At 46.1% G+C, this 19,898-nt stretch overlaps 1 long non-coding RNA gene across 1 annotated transcript in view; it reads left to right on the top strand.

The window, feature by feature from the left end:
- The window catches only part of LOC124180925, a 31,678-nt gene extending 11,985 nt beyond the window's left edge, over positions 1–19,693 (top strand). Inside the window, exons 2-3 of the long non-coding RNA XR_006870334.1 lie at positions 3,214–3,285; positions 19,653–19,693. This is a non-coding gene — a long non-coding RNA (uncharacterized LOC124180925). The remainder of the gene's footprint in view (positions 1–3,213; positions 3,286–19,652) is intronic.
- The last annotated feature ends 205 nt before the right edge of the window (positions 19,694–19,898 follow it).

Consider the following 19,898-nt stretch of genomic DNA (forward strand, 5'->3'; position numbering starts at 1 on the left):
GCGAAGAGCCGCTGTAGGAAATATTAGCGCAAGCTCATCAGCTTTCACGATTTTATACGTTTACTCATTCATTAGAACGAATGAATAAATTTTTTTATACAACCGAACCTGCAGGTGCCAGACGAGAGTTCTTTCCTCTCTCAAGTTATTGTTATACTCGTTCTCCTTCTCTTTTTTGATTTAATATATTTCATCTTTTATTCAGTGTAATAAGTTACCGGTGGAACGGTGCGCGAGTTTTACCCTTCGTAAGAAAGTTCGGAAAATCTTTCACCCGCGACAAGCGCCGCGAGGTGAAATTACTCTTGGCTGGGTTTCGGCTGGGTTTAGGGGTTCCGGGCAAAGGGCAAAGGGATGCCAGGCGCCACCTAACGTCGCGGCATCGCCGTTATGGCTTTCGATTTATGACGTCACGCGGAAGGATGATTGCTTTTCTGGATGAGGGGAGAGGCCGAGACGCGGCGAAGACGGACGAGCTACGATGTCGGACTCGTTTCCAGCCGCAGCCCTGCACGTATGGCCGAGTAACAACCCTTATCAACCGGTCGGGCCCCCATCAAGCTCACGGTGCCGTGATATCAGCGAATTCCCATTTGCCAGCCAACACTAGCGGCGGCTTACTCGTGCGAACCGAAGGAGCTTGATCGCCTCCCGTGTTTGTCCCAGAGAAAAATTTACCCCCGCGGCTCGAAACCGTCGCCTTTTCTTTTTTTTTTTTTTTTTTTTTTAATTTGCAACAGGGGAGACAGAAGGGACCCTAAAGAAGATGAACCACGTCGTTTTGATGTTCTCGCTATTTGTTATCATGCCGTTTGAAAAATATCGTAATCTGCTTTTTCTTATATGTGCTGCTTTGATGTAATTGACTCTACAATCGTATTTATAAATCTTTGGCCGGCTGTTTTTACATCTCCAGCTGGGTTGCCCTCGAACTCTTATGTTAATTGCCCGCTGCATCGTTGAATTTATTTATGTTTACACTAAAGACTTAACCCAGGGGTGAAAGAAACGCTGATTGGCCAATTAGCAAACCCACCAAAAAACACCCCGCTGAACTTCGATCGTCTAGCCTATAAATTTATTCACGGACATCGACGCGTCTCCCGTAGCTGTTTAGATTTGTATCGGGTGGGAAAATCGCTCGAAAACTAATTTAGATCGCTCGAAATAGGTTGACGATATATTTAAGGGAGTATTTTCAACCCTACGCCGAAAAGCAAATGCTCTTTTGAACACGTCCCAGGATCGTGAAGAAAATTGTGTGTAGGTCCATTTTGTGCGGATAGAAAAATCTTCTAGCTCTTAAATTCAAGCCTTGAAAAGGATATTCTCTTCGATTTTCGTCCCTCTTCAACTATTCGCCCAAATTACGATTCCCAAATTTATATTCCGGGACTGAAATCACGATTTAAGGATCTCGGAAACGAGAAGTGTGGCTTTTAAAATCCAAATGTAACGCGAGGCGAGCAAGAAAGCGTGTTTGAGAAGCTATTCGTCACTTCTGTAACTTGCAGTTGACATTTAGGGTACCGTATACACTACCATTTAACTGGGCATAAATTAATTTGACAACATTCTGCCGCAAGCTCTCAAGCTACGCTATTTTCCTCTCCCTCTCTCTCCCTCGTTCTCTTTTCACGAGACGGTTTTCTCGAAATCAGGCTATAAATATCGGCAGATGCCCTGCACTTGGTGCAAGAAAACGTCGTGAACCATCCGCCGGTTTCCGGAAACAAGGTTCTTCGCGGTCTGGCTGTGAGGAAAGGGTGCCGGGTCCAATTTCTCGACAAAGGGATGGCGAGCCCTCGATTCGGCCGGCTCTCTCCTCTCCAAGGCCGGCAAATGGGCCTCTCGTCTTCCGTCAATACTCCAATTTTTTTTCCCCCATGTACCGGTCGGCACTGGACGCACTTAAGTAGGGTGCTAATAGAGTTCCAAGGTCGCTTTAACGGCGTGTCCCATTCTTTCGTTCTTCCCTTTTATTGCTTTTTTTTTTTCTTTCTTTTTTGTTTTCTTTTTCTGATCTTTTTTTTCTCTACACTCGCTTCTGCCTCTCTTCCGCCATTTGTCGGGTTTTTCATCCCATGACGATCCGTCGCGTTGCCTTCCTCGACCCAGGAATGACCAGTCTTGGTCACGACTCCGTCTCAGACTGACGGATTTTTTGATTCGGTACGATTCGTGGACTCGGTATGTGCGCTGCGGATCGAAATATCCACGCTCTTCCAGCGACGGATCTTGCATCGACGCTCCGAGGCGTCCCGACGGCCGCGGAATGGCCGACGCTCATCTTCCGACGCCACTGGGTAGGATAGTCCTATTTTTCACTCCTCTCTTCTGTACTCCATATCTGTTTTCGTTCCGTATACACAACGCGCTCACTTTACACTTCAAAAGTGCTAGCCAGTTTATAAATATATCACAAATATACACATATATGTGTATACATAGACTGCAGACGAGGGAAAAAAGACACGGGTTAAACATCGGAAAGGTGTCGACAGGCTTTGCAGTACGCGAATGAATACGTATAAAAATAAAAAAAAACGTATATTCTCAAGATTTTTGCATGAATCGCAAGATAATAGCGATTTATTTATTTTCACCAATTTTGGTGCGTGAATAGTTCGATGTACTGCGAGACAACCCGTCGCTAGTGTCACAGAAGACCACTCGGCATATTTTGGCACTCGGTTTTTACGCGGTGCAAAAACTTTTGGCACCATTTCCGTTCTGCTGTTAGCTGCCAGGAGGAAAGTCGGGGCAGCTAGTTGCGACTGAATTTTAAAGATAAAATAGTGGTGCATCGCACGCGTTTACAGACTGCCGCAATGCCGGATGTCACATATCGCTAGGATAGGTGCGAGGGGCTTCTGTCAAAGCGTTGCAGTCTGCGCGTTGGACCGTGCAGCTTTACGACGTTGTTGCTCATTGAGCGGAGCCATTGTGTCGTTGATAAACGCTGTTTCCTCGCCATGAATATGCAGTCATGAACGTAAGCTCCGCGAAGCTTTAAAATAACACCGAAATATCCACGAATTAGGTGAGGCAGCCAACTCCGTAGTTATAATGGAACGAATTCGTGACTTGTGTAAAACGCGATCTGACTTGTAGGATCGAACTGATTCTGTTTCATTTTTACAATTGAAATCTTTCTGAACAATCGTGAAAATTATTTTAATCGACTGACGTTTCGCGTGCTTTTTGTTTCAGGATTCCTCATGCGGCGACGAGGAATTCGCCCTCTTGGCTCCCCTCCGCATCAACGGTCTCTCGAAATCAGAGGTGAGTAGGCAAATTTTTTATAGAACGATTCACGGACAGAATTAAAGAGCAGATTTTACGCAAGCTGGAGTAAAAGAAGAACGCATCGGGTCTTTGGTCAAATATAATTCGTAAAATACAGAATTTACTCTAGAGGTGAATAGTAGTGAAAATCACTGTGTGGAGAATAAAATCTGGTAAATTTATAGTGAAAAATATAGGTGACATGGGTATTTTTTGCCACAAGCTTTAACGTGTCCTTCTTTTCCAGAAAATTCGAGTAAAATCTGATATTTTTCTTCTCTACGCGAATACGAGGAGTCTCCTTCTGCGTGGATGATATTTTTCTAAATTTCGATGTCAAACGGACGTTTTTGTCCGACTATTGGCTTGAATAAATCTGCCACCACGTTTCTCTTATCGTGACTTACGATAACGATAACGCCGAACGTCGCTCCCGGGTAATAAGAGCGTCGAAGTGTCGAGTATTTTGGACGTTTCAATACGCGACGCGGGTTCTAACGACGACGACTAATGAGATCGACCATCAAGATTTTTCCCCTACGCAAGACGAACCGGCGCTGAATCGCGTTCCCACGATTATTGATCCGAAAATTCGTTTATACCTGCATTGGTGCGAACAGCGTAATTTCACGCGCGATTCCCGAAAAGCTCCTTATACAGCGAGTACGATACGTTGAGAAGCGAATCGAATCTGGATACCTGAGCGACGAGAAGAACGCGTGAGATAAAGCTTGCGGAGAACAGAGGAGAGAGGGAAAGAGAGGGAATGAGTGCAAAAACGAAAGGCAGAGAGAGATGGAGAACGGCCTGGCACCAAGGCGCGGAGAGAGGTTGACTCTCGTGCGGGAGCACCGGGACTTCGGTACTTCGGCATTATATGATGATTCTTTTATTGTCGTAATATTTCATGTTTATTAGACGCGTTAACCGGCCGCGACCAACAGCTCATTTAAACGCAACAAAATAATACTTATACGAAGCCGTGTTATACCACCGCGAACAGCGTGCAGATGCCGAGGCGAACCGAACCGAAACTCGATTTTGCATCCTCGATCCATCCACCGACCCTTCGAGACTTCGAGTGTTCGGAAAATCGTTACAGAGGTCTATCGAGGAGGAGGTCTATTCGAAGGATCTGAAATTTCACGTCGATCACTGCGGTGGAAATCAAGCGAGTGTCCCTGGCGCATGTATCTCAAAATATCGAAGTCCACGTATCTCAAAAGCGAAAAAGGGCCCAACAGTCCCATTCTATGTGCAATTCTGAACAAAAACATTCCAATACGTTTTTCTTGGACGCAGTAATAAATAAATGGCATGGATTCTACGAAATCGCAATTCTTAGTTCAATGGATCTGATACTAAGTTTGTAGAATCTACACCATTTCTTTATTCCTGCGTCAAATGAAAAAGCGTTGGAGTGTTTTTCTTCAGAATTGTGTATAGAATGGGGCTGTCAAGCCTTCTTTCGCTTTTGAGATACGTGGACTTTGATATTTGGAGATATTTACGTCAACGTCGAAATCAAACATCGCACTCCCCTGAAGTTTTCGCGTTTATGATCATTTGACTGCTACGACAACCGTGCATTCCGTGAAATTTTCACGACTGCAAATTGCAAGGTAATTAAACGTTTAATTGCCGTACGCTTGGTAGGAATAAAAAGTGCAGGACAGGTTGTACGTGAGCAAGGATATGCCAAAGTCCTTGTTTTTCTTCCTGATTTATTCGTTTATATTTATACATATATATTTAGCTTTCTTTTTCTTTTCCTGAATGTACGCAGCACATGTCTTGTTATAAATCGCGCCTGTTGAGAAATGTTTGATATTTCTTTGACTCCGCCGACTCGTGCGAGTTGCAAAAACAACTTTATGTATAAATCACTCAGCGGACAGTGGAGTGCAGGAATATAAGGTTCATGTGCCGCAATCCGTCTAAATGTAATCATTCGGTCTATTACAAATTCAGATTACATTTAAGCTCCGTTTTCATACGCGACGAAAGCAGCGCGAACTTTTTGCCCCAAAATGAATTCCGAATGTGGGAAATGGCGGCCTCCGATGTGTTCTACAGTTGCTCACTTCCAACCACATCGCAAGGAAGCTTTGCATAAAGCTCTGCGCCATCGGCTTCGGTCAACCTGCAGACGTTAATTACACTCCGGGACTCTAACGAGATTCTTATCAAGTTTTGTACCGACGTTAAGTTCGGTTTCATCGTGTTTACGTGGGTGCAGAGCTGGATGTATGTACACTTAACATACCTCGCCTGGATTAATTAAGCTGAAACTCGGCAGTATCTCTTGGTAACTTATCCAAACGTTCATCTTCAGGAATTATCATCAGACAAGAAGGTGTATGAAAGCTGAAAGCTAATGAAAAAATAGAAACAAGGAAACGGGCTCCCTTGTATACATAATTAATTAGCGGTGTAGAAATAATGAAGGTATTATACGGATTTGGTATATATTTTTATGCATGTAATACATACGTAGATGTACATATCTTACAGGTATATTGCCACGTTGCTTTATGTGGCGCTGGGGGGATTATTGGATCAATTTAGTAAATACTGTCAGAAGTCGTAATAACTTATTTACGGTCGGCCGTATCTCTCCCCGTCTATATAGCCGTGCCGCAGCCATCGCTGTTGGATTCAATTAGGCATCTCTCGATATTCAACCCCTGTCCATGTGTCAATTTCATTCCCGATATGCCCGCTGCGGTTCCAATGAACTCCACAATATCGTCGGAACACTTAGCTGGGACACGGTAATCAGAAAAGATAGAAAATAATTTTTTCTCTCGACGGTCCGAATCTATATCTATTCACGGAAAACCGTCCCAACGTCGCGTTTTCGTTTATCGCGGACAAACGGATTGGCTATCAAATTACCGGAAAGTAATCCGCGGCTGAATATGGTTTCGATGTTCGTGCGGTAAAGTACGCTTCGAGTTATCGAGAATTGCGACTCGGAGTAGCCGTCCGACTGACCGCGGTCAATTTGCTCAGGGACTAATTAACCGTGGCAGTTAGATTTAATCGTCAAAGCGAAACGCCGTAGTACCTACCACGCACCTAAGCCCGGGTTAGGCGGGGGCATAATTTCGCTCTCGTAGAACGCACGCCACTCGAGTGGTGAATATTTAACCCACAGCCATACTTACGCGAACATCATAAGGGAGCAATTTACTCGCGAGCTTTCCTCTCGAGTTTCTTCCGCTCGTGTTTCTCGTTTTTGTCACTTCTCCTCGACACGCGATTCGGTTCCATCCTCATCCAGGTTATCCACCCCTTACGAGCGACGCCGATTGGCGTTAAATTTACCATCAGAAACTCGATCCACTCTTGATATAAATGTTCGTAAACGATCATCGTCGGATCAACGCGTGGCTCAATTAGCCCAATTTTCAAAAGAAGAGCATTTTCATCCTTCACCACCCCTTGGAAGAGGGTCCCGTGCCTCGTCCGGGATGCCGGGCATGGGTCACGTGTTCCTGGTTAACGCGAGGTCGAAATCAGGACTTGACGGCTTCTGGATATCGTCGGACAGGTGTGGCGAAGGTGATCCATGTACGAATGCGCACACCTCCTCCATATTTCTACGTGCAGTTTATACACACGTAAGCCGGTGTCTCGAACGACTATCATAAAGCCATTAACTTTATTATCACGAAGCCATTAACTTAAATATTACGACTCGCGTGTCGTGCAGACTTGCCATCTGATTTATTACTCGTCGAGTTATCTCGTGTGCGACTTTGGATATATGTAAAAGCTCCGATCCATATGCCAAGGTGATTTGACTTTTGGCTACCTGTAGGATCACCCTCGTTCCAAAAAGCTCCTAGTCGTACGAGCTTTTAAGGTAATCGTTAACGGAGCCAAGAGTTCGTCTTACAATTAATTCAGGACTCGGTACCTCGTGCGCTTCACCCTTTGTCCCGTTCTCATGTTCCAACGGGATTCGACGGTGCCTGGGCGTGGTCGAGAGCAGAATCGTGACGCCGAAAGAGAGCGATCCTTTAGAATAGATAGCAGAAACAAGACGAAGGAAGAAACGAATTTTGTAGCTTATCCCGTATCGCCGATGCTCGATGTAATTTTCCCGGCCTGTTCAGACGGTTGAATTGGACTCCGTGCGTGAGATGCGGGCACCCATACTGGAAGACCTACATCAAAGCTTGACCGACGTCAAGACTCGGCGAATAAAATAAAGGACTATATGCGCGGATGAGAGAAGATTTTCTCTTTTCTTTTCTTTTTCTTTTTCTCCTCCCTCTCTCTCTCTCTTCATCCTTTTATACGGGCATGAGCGTTCCGAGAGGGATAGAAGGAAGGGGATTCGAATGAGGATTTACTACGGTCCTGGAGGAGCGGCTCCGCGACTAGAAACATTGTTTCAAATAAGACGTCTTCGAGGCCGTCCCTACTATATAACCTTTTCGGATGAATCCTCGTCCTCCTCCCACGCGGCCCTGAGGATCGACGATAGGCCGGCTGCCTTCGGAGGATCCTTGGACCCTCGTCGAGCGGCGGTGGAGGAGCCATGGCCTCCGCTTCGGGGGGCCCCGTGCAATGGTAATATTATTCATAACATTTGTGAGTGCGGTGGGCATGCGCTTCACCGTCTTTATGAACTTGTTATTATACGAACCACCAGTGGATATAATCAGAGGGCAGAGCCTCGACGTATTTCTCCTTCGTTCCCTCCGCCAGAAGAAGAAGAAGAAGAAGACGAAGAAGAGGCAACTCGGTGCCGTTCAACCTTCACGCATAATCCACACAACGCTCCTCTTCCTCTTCTTCTTCTTACCCTTATTCCGCTTTCCACGTCTTCGTAATTCTTCAGCTGCTCTACTCGGTTCCCATATACCAGATTTTTTCCATAAGTAGGTATATACACACGTTCCGAAGAACAGTGTGGGTTATTCCCGCATCTATATTCCACTACGCCCATTTTACGTCTCAGTTAATCCTCCTCCGGTGCGATTGGTCCGCGTTTCGTTCCACCGAGATCTTCACAAAAATCTTAATTTACACTTTCACGACTCTGAAATTTCTCTATTTCACCTTAAACCCCGAGACTTTTTCCCTCTGACATTTGTGGCCGTCCAGAGTACCGGCGACGTTAATATTATCATCGTTATTCTCGTTTTTCATCAGCCAAGCTCATCCCCCAACAACTATACCGTATATACACCCGTAATATAGTGTCGGTCCTGCATTTCCCTGTTCTTCCGTTACTGCAAAGTAACGAGAAAGAGAGGAGTGGGTAACCACGAGTACAACAGCGGGGGCTATACGTCGGACAACTTTCGTTGATGAGGAAACTTTTCATTACATATTGTATTTAGAGTGTTGGAATAGCTCGACCCCCTTTGTTTCGAGGCTCGTTCAGGGAGCCAGAATGTCGAGGTACGTGGATCCCAACCGCGGCAGCTTGCGAGGCGGTCGGGTTACAAAGAGCTCGCGGAATCCCTCGAGAGAGCTTCGCGACGTTCCTGAACGAGCCCGTACCGAGTTCGAATTTTAATTTTTTCCACCTCGCGGAATAATTCAAGCGTTCTTACCGCAGCGGTGCAATTTCCACAAGCGAATGTACAACCAGGCAGAAGATCACAAGACTCTTTCTCTTCGATCTTATGGTCGGAACTGGACGGAGAAAAACGAAACTTGCAGATATCTTATAAACCCCGGGCTATCGCCCACGATCAACCCAACTCACGGACTCACTCGTAAAGCGGGGACGCAAAATTATCTTCTTCGTTCAGGTAGTTACCTACTTCTCTAATTGAGATATAGGTACCTCACTCGAGAAATCAGCCTTTTTATTGCGGTCGCAAAATGGGGCTGGTCGTGTAAAAAATAAAAAAGTTAAAGAAAGAAGTAAAATAAAGGATGAAAAGGAACGGAGGAATTTGAAAACCACCGACGACCGCACCCATTTTGATCATTGTCGCGCAGAATTCGCCATTCCTTTGCGCAGTACATATCTCATAAATATATTCATAAAGCTGTGAAGAAACTTTTCGCATTTAAGAATTATCAATTTCTTTTCTTTTCTTTTTTTTTTTTTTGGTACCTAATTGCCATTTTGAGAGAAAAATATCATTGCTTAGTTGAAAATAATTCTGAGTCAAGAAAGAATTTTTCTAGAACGCATCTTTTTCTTTAATACGACGAAGAATAAAGTCTGGAATTTCTCTGTTCAATTTATTTCAAATTTTCAAATATCAGCAACGTGTGCTTTGTACGTATAATATCAGAAGCTGGGTTCAATATGTATGGGTAAAATATATTCGCCTGGTTGCGTCATTTTGTTACTTACGTTCCCCTGGATTCTAAGAGAATGTATCTTCCGTACGACTTGAACCCCTGCAGCGGGAGTTGCGAGGGTGGAGGGTGGGGCGTAGCCGGTATTGATCGTGGCTGCCGGGTGGTTCTGTTGGCGGGGATGTTGCCTTCGCGTCGGGGGTTGTTCGCCCCTCACCCCCTTCCGCCCTCCGAGGCTGCTCCCACCCTTATTCCGCCCCACCGCGCACCCCTGCTTCGCTTTTGCCGCCGAGAGACGAAAGGCGCGAGGATTGGTCGTCGCCTCGTCGAGCCAAGATGGCCGCCGTCACGTAGCGTGAACGTGACGGGGAGTCCGGCTTGCTCTCGACTAGCTTTCCACGGTTTTTCTCCTTTTTCTTCGATTTGCGCCATCTTTCCTTTCCACCTTCCTTCCTTCCTTCCTTCCTTCCTACCTTCCTTTCTTCCCTCAGCTTCGCCTCTCGTCCGACAAGAAGTAAGTTCCCGAACACTCCCCGTGCACCGAAGCACTCTCACCGCTTTTTGTGAAATTTATTGCCGCGATATATTCGCATCCATTAGATGCTTCGCTTCTTTCGCCCTTTCTCCCTGCCCGCCTCCCCCTTTACCTTAGGCTGGATGCAGCCTTTCCCACCTCCTTATTCATCCTCTTCATCCTCCGGCTCCGCGTGTATTTAGCTTCTTACGTAAACCCTAAACACGTATTTGTGCAACCTACGTAAGGTTCGAAATTCCAAGAAATGATTTCACCGTTACAGCTCGTCTTCCCCTATCCTCTTTTCCTCACTTTTCATCCCTCTCCGTTGTCTATGCAGCCCTTTTAGTCCGCGAGAAGAGATTAGACTGAAATGCTCGGTGGAGGAATTTGTTTTTTGTTCACACGAATTTTTCGAATATTTTAACCATGCCTAATGGCTGTACGATTCCTGTCAGACCCGTGGTTATAGTTTCCCTCTACCCTCACCAATTTCACCCCTTATACGCCGCCGGAACAACCCTGGAGATTAACGGATGTAATAACACCGAGTTATGCTCACCGCACCGTTTTGGGCTCCCTGTACCGCAATTCACGAGTCCGAATCTCCGTTCGTTCTGGTATCCTGATATACATTTTTAATAACTCCTGTATTTAACCAACGATCCTGCAGGGTAATCCTCCACACGGCTTCATTTCGGGACTTGAACCGTTTCGACTTCATATCTCTAATTACGATCCGTTTTCATATAATGTAACGCGTGTGATATTTGAATATTTATGACCTCCGTAATGAGAAAATTTCTGCAGTATAGATACGAGTGTATTTAGAAATTGGTGAATCGGTGTCTTATCATTTTTTCGTCGAAAAGTTCATCTATTCTCGTTTTAATCACCCGACACCGTTACACACAGCCGCGTGGTCTGGGTAGCAGCAAAAGTTTGACAACCAATTTAAACTAATGGGTAAAGCATTAGCGGAGAATTGTGAGCGATATACAGGCAATATAACGTTGAGAGACCGTAAACTCTTCGTCCTGTGCAGCAGTAGCAGAGCCGCGCCATTGCGTACTTATTCACACGTATACGGTAAGCATCGGCACTAATAATCACCGAAGTATCTCTGTCCATTTCCCACCATTGCAACTGATCCGGATCATCCAAGAGATTCGTTCGGCACAATTATGAATGTACGGACAACGCGAGTCGGTACCGAGTACTTGGAGTATCCGAAGGTGTATACCTGGCACAGTATTGAAATTTGAACGCAATTAGCAGCCATCGAGATACAAGTTGCGTGATCCAATTTGAGCTACGATCCGACTTGACATGTATCGCCGTAATGCACCTACCGGTGGGTCTAATGTTGAGTGAGCTTGGTTTCTGAGTGCTTAGCGACCGCGTAACGGGGGTCTTGGGTTAGGTGGTGGTCAGCCGCATGCATACCCTGCATTACAGTGTACCTACCTACCTTCCGCCTTGTTTATGATGGCGCTACATTTGCAAGCTCGAAACACGACCGCCTACACCTGCGACGCGGGGCTCATTGTTTTACGGCGGTTGTTATAACCTTTGGGAAACGTTGCCGGCACGTACAATACACGGATGCCGTGCGCCACACGACCAGGCATGTGTGCCGAGCATGAATACCATATCATTATACTCACCTGCCTCATGCGGTAATTGGCAATGTATTATTTGCCGTGTGGTTTGAAAGCTCGGACAACGAGTCGCAAGGTTCCGTGTGCTTTTTTTTCTTCACCTCAAATATGGCCAGGTCGAACCGAACTGCTGACATCGCGTGTACGTCCGTAGAGAAACTTGAATACAACTACCGTAGTATTGTAAACTTTCCTTGATGCGGTTAAGCTCGTTCAATTCCCTCGACTTATACCTGTTTCGGACACTTTGTTGACTCAGCAGCCTAAATATTTCAGACAAGTTTATGGGGGTCATGTTTGACGAGTGATTTACCAAATTACTTTTCACCCATTGTGTACACACCGAACAAGTTGTAAATATCTGTAATTGTGATGACGTCGATGACGAGGAAGAAGAAAATTTTTCTCAGACGTTCTAACAGTCGTTTCTAAGTATCCGAGTACTCACCTACCTGCCGATACCCTTTCAGACGGCTTCGCAGTCCATTCCAGCCTGCCTCGCTCGTTTCCATTCCGCTTACTACGCCCCGATACCGTGACGCGAGGAACAAATTCCGCAACGGAAGTGGCGCGATATACTCACTAAGGGCTGATTGTGAAACGGAAACTCGGGGCTTGGTCATTTTCAATGCACGCCTATCCATTGAACGCGGCTGAAAGTTATTACGGAAACAGGCCTGGAATATGCAGATGCTGACGTGGAGAGATTCCTCCGTGAATATAATACCCACATGTCAGGGTTCGACGGCGGGCCAATCGGCTCGAGGTTTCTGCTGCGCTTTATAGCCGAGCGGCAGCGGCAGCAGCAGCGGCAGCGGCAGCTAGATGAAAAAAGTTATACCCCTTCGCCGAGGAATTTGCATGTAATTGGCAACCTGCGAGCGGTCTTCATGCACGCCTTCCAGATAACTTCGTCCAGGTTCGCCGGTCGCCCCGCTACTTCCAGCTCGTGGGCACGGACACGGAACGGCGGAACGGAAACTTGTATAGGTGTACCAGGTCGCAATACGTGTGCTCCCTGTTCGAGCCATCCGTGTTCAGCCTCGCCGACAGTGAATCGAACCCTTCACTTCTTCACTTCGCCGTGTTATCCATTCTGTTATGCGATGCCGCCTGCAAGCTGGACTGGAGAATGGAATTGGAAGTGTGGTTTGGGTCCTGGTATCTTTCAAATTCACTTTCCATAACGTGCCACGCTGATAGCTTCAGAATTTTGTTTTCTTACCACGACTCGACAGCGTCACCGGTGTTTTATTTGAATTTTATTCAAAAACGTTTCACGCTCTTGTCGGACGAACGTTAAGTTATCGGGAACTAACGTCGCTGCCCTTCGTCGATGAAAAGAGCTGGAGAACCGACGGCGAGCTGGGTTCGCTGGTCCGATATGGTTGCGTGTCCACGGAGTCGGTGTGTCGGTCGATATTTATGCCTGGAGAAACAGCCGGGCTCTGGCTTTGCTGTCCAAGAATCGGTGGCTCGTCCGATCTCGGAAGGCCTGCGTCTTCTCTCAGCATCGAGACTGTGAATAATTATTGAAAATTTACCTACGGAATCTTGATTTTTCTCGTATTTTTATCCTTTTACCTTGGTCTATCGTATTTTATACCGTATCGCTACAGCCGACGTCACGGATACGATAGATAAAAATCAATTGATTGCCGTTTCGACTTACGTACATAGACCCGATGTGCAACAGATGTAAACGCAGGCCTGTTATATGCACAATAAAGATTGCTAGACGAAAGCTGATCCAGACTTATACATATAACCTCGGAGAGAATCATGGCCGCTCACTGTCTCAGCTTCGAATCTCTGCCAGCTCGACCCCAGGCCTTTCATTTACGTATCGTCGCAGTCGACGGTAAAAAAATTAAAATCATATCAATTGAACTTTACGCTTGGAAGACCCGCAGCTGGTTTCGGTCGATTCTCCGAAGCAGTATTCAGGCCCCTAAAAGAAGGGCCCAAGGACTCGGTGAGGAAATACCTCGTTGTGACGAATGTCTTTGGGACAAACATCTCGTTTGGAGAGTATCAACAAGACTGAAAGGGGTGAACAATCACGGTGCGTTAAACATATTTTTTGTTTCCTTATTTTCTCCAATTTTCGCCGCTGTAGGTCGATTTTCTCCTGGCGCGCAAAACCTCGGAAATGAAATGGAAAGCGCAAGTCTGGCAAGTGAGATTTAAGAATTGCCGTAACCTCCATTCGTTCGACTCCCATTTGCTTACGACGTGCTTAACGCCGTCACGGCGGTAAAGTCTGAGTCCAAATAAACGCCGGTCGTGCTGACAGGAATATAATGTTGTTTCGGGGTAGGTATAAGTCCCCGCGGAATAGCTGGTAGTGTCCTTGAAAAATTTTCGGAAATACGTTGCCGTGGCCTATCTTTCCGGCCTGATTTTTCACCGGCGAAAAGAGTTGACACTTCGGTTATATATATGCGTCCGGTGCAGTCAAGCCCGCGAATATATTCGCAAAAGAGAGAAAGAGAAGGTGAGTGAGAGACGGAAAACGGAAGGTGAGGGAGACGGAACGATCAATCTGGCTTCTGCATACGGTCGCTCACTCTCGATTTCAATGTGTTTTTATTGCGCCTCTTAAATTCACATTTATGAGCTCTTATATGCTCTCCCGCACCATGCTCGAGGGACCGCGAGAAGTGTGAACGTAGTAACGTTATACGTAGGTAAGTTGAAGGGGTCGAGGTAGGGAAGGAGGTTACCTCTAAGACAAATCGGCGTAAGGAGTTAAGTAGGTGATAAATATGACGGTACATAGGTATAATGCACATTACGATAAATACATACATCCAAGAATTGTATCATCGTAATTCTGGTTTTTTTATTTTTTTATTTTTCGTTTCTTTGTTTTAACAACGAATGGAAAACAGCGTTCTCGCATTTTTATTAACTCGTGGCTGCAAAACACACAACACTCAACACTCAATGGGCACTCATTTTATTATGTACCTACCTGTCTAACTACCTAACCGTAGTACGTCCATCAACATTCGTTTATATCAACTTACTACAACAATGCATTTCCCATTCGCCAAAGTAGGTACCTAAAGTTGTTCAACTTCAACTGCAGGAAGCTGCTATTGCAATTCTCTTTGGTGTAATGCTTTTTTCTTCTCTAGAACGTTTATATTTCATATATTTCATTATACGTCAAACCTCCGCGGCAGTATTTGGATACGAACGGACATTTGTCCGTACTTAATATGCCCGTTTTGCCCAAAGATTTCATAAAGGCAATCATTGATCAGGCTTGGTTTCGACGCTTGGAGAGGGATCGTGGATTTGCAGACACGTAGTTGAGATATCCGTTTGAAAAACAGTTTAAAATAGTCACATGCCAAAGCCATGTGGCCCGAATTTAAAACCTCTAGAAAAGCATCCGACGAATGATATGATGTAGTTCGAGATAACGTTACAACTACTCTTAAACCTCGAGCTGTGACCGTGACTCGATGCTTGCATGACGCGGAGACCCTTGAAACGATATTGTATTCACAATTACGAATGCCTACTTAGCGTTCGTTTCCTGATAGATTACCCCTTATAAAATCATAAAGGTGAAAGACCATTGTGTACACGGTTATGGCGCCGGTTTATACAGGTACAAGGCATAAAGATAGGCTCGTGTTCTTCCTCACGCACTTCGCACCTCAGGTATATACCATATTCTTGATCCCTTGTAATTCCCAACGCTTTAAAGCCCAACCTGCACTTTTTCATACATTGTAAAACTGTCGGGGTCTAATTACGGCTTGTATACAACCACTTTCTTCTATTTCTGTCGATACAATCAGTTTCTACAACTGGATTCGACCTCAGACTCGGATTGAGGCCCGTTTCAAACGTTAATATTTAACGAAAACTAGCGTTGATTTTACTCGCGTGAGTTCGTTGAAGAACGTCGTCACCCTCGACAATAACTCTTTTGATTACACTGACGGGTCGGAGCAGACAAAGGGTTGAATTATACTCTCGAAATGCAGCGTGTGTTTAGATTTATTAGATGTGTTCATGCGTTGAAACTCTGGCGACGATGAGCCTGAGCCCATATGCATATGGGTATATGTTTGTATATATATATGTATAATGTGTTGGCGCGGTTCTTGAACCGAAATACAGTAACGAGACTATCGGAACGCGAAGCTGTATCTGGCATTGGCCACGAATGAAACGAGTGGGGAGAAGTTCGGCTGTACGGGAGAAAAACCACAGGGGGAGAGAAGGAGCCCGACCAATTAAGACATCCCAGACTGGGTTTCTTAATTCGTGGGTTGGACCGAATATTTCTGGACAAGGCAGCCGAGCGAACAACCAATCGAGGAAATTAACGGTACTCAAATTGCGGGGATGGCGCAGTCATATTTCCAGATATTCGTTGCGGCGGCAAGAGCAGCTGGTCCCGGCTTATCCGGCCGAGTTTCGAATCGCTGACCAATCTCGAGAGGCCATTTAATTGAAATTTTCGGTTCGGTTAGGTTAATTATTCGCGTCTTCTTAGTGTGGGTCTTCCTGGTCTGCGACCATCGGTGAGACGAGGATTTCATTCGTTTATTATGCGCTCGAACTTTGCTTCTCGCACGTCTGTAAGCGTGTGTAATACGTTATACAGACCGTGTACTAAAGATGTTCGACATTTTTATTACCGTGGGGAGTAAATTCGAGTAGTGACGAAGAAAGGAGAAAAAGAAAAGTAAAGTAAAAAACACGATACGAAGATGAGAAAATTCGAGGAGGGAGAATCAAAAATACGAATTACCGATAACCGAAGCGTTTTATATACGTGTGTATACGCACACGGGCTGTAAAACCGTTTGTGCAGCGGTTATTTTTAGCGATCCGATTATTACACGCAGCTTACACTGCTTTAGACTCGCGTTAATAATTTACGCGCGTTTACTAACATACCTCGACGTCGTGTTTAGGTAGCCGCTACAGGTTGATTAAAATTATGAAAACAGATTCGATAAAATCTTAATCGCTGCCACGCGACTCAATAACGCGATCATCGTCGTTCTCTCTGCGTTATAGGCGATACGCGTCGATCACTCTCCTCAGTTGTCTGTCGTGCTTGATTTCGCGCGTATAAATTAACAAATTGCTACCTCACACCCGACTATGTATGTGCGTATAGGGTTTTGCTTAAACGCCAGAGAGTCGCGGTGGCAGCTAACCGCGGCTGCAATCAACCTTGATGCCCAGCAATGAATGTTTTATTGTCTTTTCCCAGAGGGCAATTTCAGTAAGTGGTTGAATGCCACCTACCCCCGATCCGGTGTCCACGTTCGCATGGTACACAAATACACATTGAGCGATCTTTTCGTCGTGCACACGGGGAAATATATATCGTTATTGTGTACGTATATGGATAAAAATAGAAAACTAATTTCGTACCCGACTCGCGTGTCAAAATCGACCATTTCTCACCCCTTGTATACGAACTGGTCGTAAAAAATTCACGGACACAAAACTTGCGGGGGTTCAAAATAAGCGCAATTCGCATTACGTGAATATTTTTCAACGATGTTCGCGCACAACGTTCATCTTTGGTATTTCAGCGACATTTTCTTGCTCGCATATCAAACTGCACGAACAAGCAATAAAACTGTAGACCTTCGCCTTGTCTTTAGCATTTGCTTGTTACAGACGAGTGGATTTTCACCTTTCAGTCTGCGGGCGTGTTTCCAGACATTCGCAACAGCGATGTCGAAAAGGTTTCGTTCAGCTTGGAAGAAAACACCGCACGTCGCCATTGTGCTATGGATTGTGCAACCGATGTATTCATTGTCTGTTAAATTCGATCGTTACAATTCGGACGGCACGTAAAGTACGATTTTATTCAATTTCCGACGAATCTGCACCTCTCGTAAATTTCTATCACTATCTCGCAATGCGGCCATGTAAATATATAGGCAAAGTCGTGAAAACGCCATCTTCTGCGTGATAAGTTTTGCCTCTGACTTCTTCTTTATCTAAGAAGCGAATTTTCGTTTTTTCAGTCTTATCCATATTTGTCGTGGGGGGCTTGCGTGTATCAAAATTGGAAGGGAATTTTATCCGGCTGAATCCCCCGCGAAATATCGGAGGAGGATGGGGCGAAATGGAATAGGATTATACGAAGACGATACGCGTACGTCGGGCTGTTTATGCGGGGCCGTAAATCATCGCGGTGCTTTGCAATCTATGCGTCGCGAAGGAAACCCAACGATCCTTGAATCCTCGAGCGGTGCAAAATCGCGGAAGAGGAAAAAGAAGAAGGGAGGCCGCCCTTGTAGATATACGCGTACGAATTATAATTTATTCGGTCTACAATTTCCACCGTCGTTCGTACTCAGGACGAACAATGAAGCAGCCTCCGCGGAGGTTAGACTTCCGTTCACCGTTTCCCTCTCTCCGATTTTCCTTCAAATTTTCTCTGCAACTGTGTTTCACCCTTCGTCTATCCCCCACGTTTCCTCCCTCTCTCTCGCTCTCTCTCTCTTGCACACACACACACACTCTCTCTCCGTCTTCCCCTTTCCGTGGTATACGCCCTTGTTTTCATTCGCATGTATATACTGCAGTATACAAACTCTGCTACAGTAGGTACCGGGGAATGGCTTGCTTGTCAAGCAAACAATTGCCTGCCTATAAACTTTATTAAAACATGCAAATGCGCCCGACGAATTTATACTCCCGAGGGCTGCAACTGGAGTATATACGAAGTCGGTGAAACATCGCCATTGCGTTCAGCCACGCGACTGTACATCGTGACTGTAAATCGTGCCAAAAAGATATTTTATAATTTACAGATTACGTTGTACTACACGGTGTGTCGTGTCGTTTTCTCGAATTCTCAAAATTTTGTACCTCGGATTCCACAGGGACAGTCTGGGTATGTAAATACTTGGTAATACATGCAGGATTCCCATTGTCCATCAGAAAACCTTTAATTTCTTGGTCACTGCGCTGCGGAACCTGAAGGAAAAGAAGGAGAAAAAAATAAGAGACCAGCGTAGCGAGAGCTGGTTTGCGAAATCCCTCGGTCATTAAAATTAAAAACGAGATTAAAAGAACGTTGAAAGGGTATAACAACGGCCGTCCATTAGAACCGAGTTGGGTCAGGTAAAACGGTCCAGTGACTCAATCAGCGTGGTTCCAGGGAAAATTGTACACAACGCCAGCCTTCTCGGCTGAATTCACACAACCGGATGAATTTTCGTGCGGCAACGTCGTATCCATCGTCGACTTTTCGCCTCCCGAACTCCCTCCGTTCTTTCCGCGTTTACAAAGTAGTAAAGTCAAGCGGACGTCGCGACGTCCGACGTCCAGCGGCGTCGTTGGACAGACGGACGAGTCCAAGGTGGGTATCCATGGGCTTAATACAGACGGTTGCCGCGATGCCGAAGCCGATCGAAATGCCTCCGGTGCAAGTCCGAAGTCGACCGCAGGTAGACGTACACACGCGGCGTTGAAGCCTGATTGGCCTGTTCCACCTGGTTCCCCTCGGAACCGCCTCGCAACCCGCGTCGCCGACGCGATTTTCTACGTCTTGTTTGTACCTACAGAGCCGAGTTCCGCGGCCACGCGATATTACAGCCGGGCGTCTAGGCCAGAACCAGAGCCCCGGCACACGTGCTCGGATACGTTACCGCTGATCGCCGTAAATACACCGCAACGACCAAGTTTCGCGCTCAGGACGTTAGACGCTTTTTGACCTCTGTTCGCGGCTAGTCGTTTGCCCGCGATTCCTTGCCGGTGTAAGATTAAAGATCGTGGACCAGTGCGCGCGAGGCCGTCGACGGGAGTCGAACGGACCCAAAAATGAGGCCGAATTACTCTGACTGTGAGGCCGATCCTTCCGCCGCAACCAGTTGTGATTGTGACCCGGTGAATCGTTCCTGTTACAGCTGCTCAAGGACCCGACGTCATGGACTAGCTACTGCCATCGCAGGTTCACCAACCCCTCCCGCAGACAAGAGGGAATAGGGTATCACCCCCACCTCCCTTCACCCCCTGGACGTTGCCCCGCGACGCAACGCCCTCCACGACGCCATAACAGCCGCAAGGTGAGTCGACGCATTCGCGGTGCTTGTTCAATAGGTATATTCTCATATTTGCGCGCTTTGTATGCGTGGACCTGCGGTTTTGTTCTT

This window comes from Neodiprion fabricii, chromosome 1 (assembly GCF_021155785.1).
Source record: "Neodiprion fabricii isolate iyNeoFabr1 chromosome 1, iyNeoFabr1.1, whole genome shotgun sequence".
Lineage (NCBI taxonomy): Eukaryota > Metazoa > Arthropoda > Insecta > Hymenoptera > Diprionidae > Neodiprion > Neodiprion fabricii.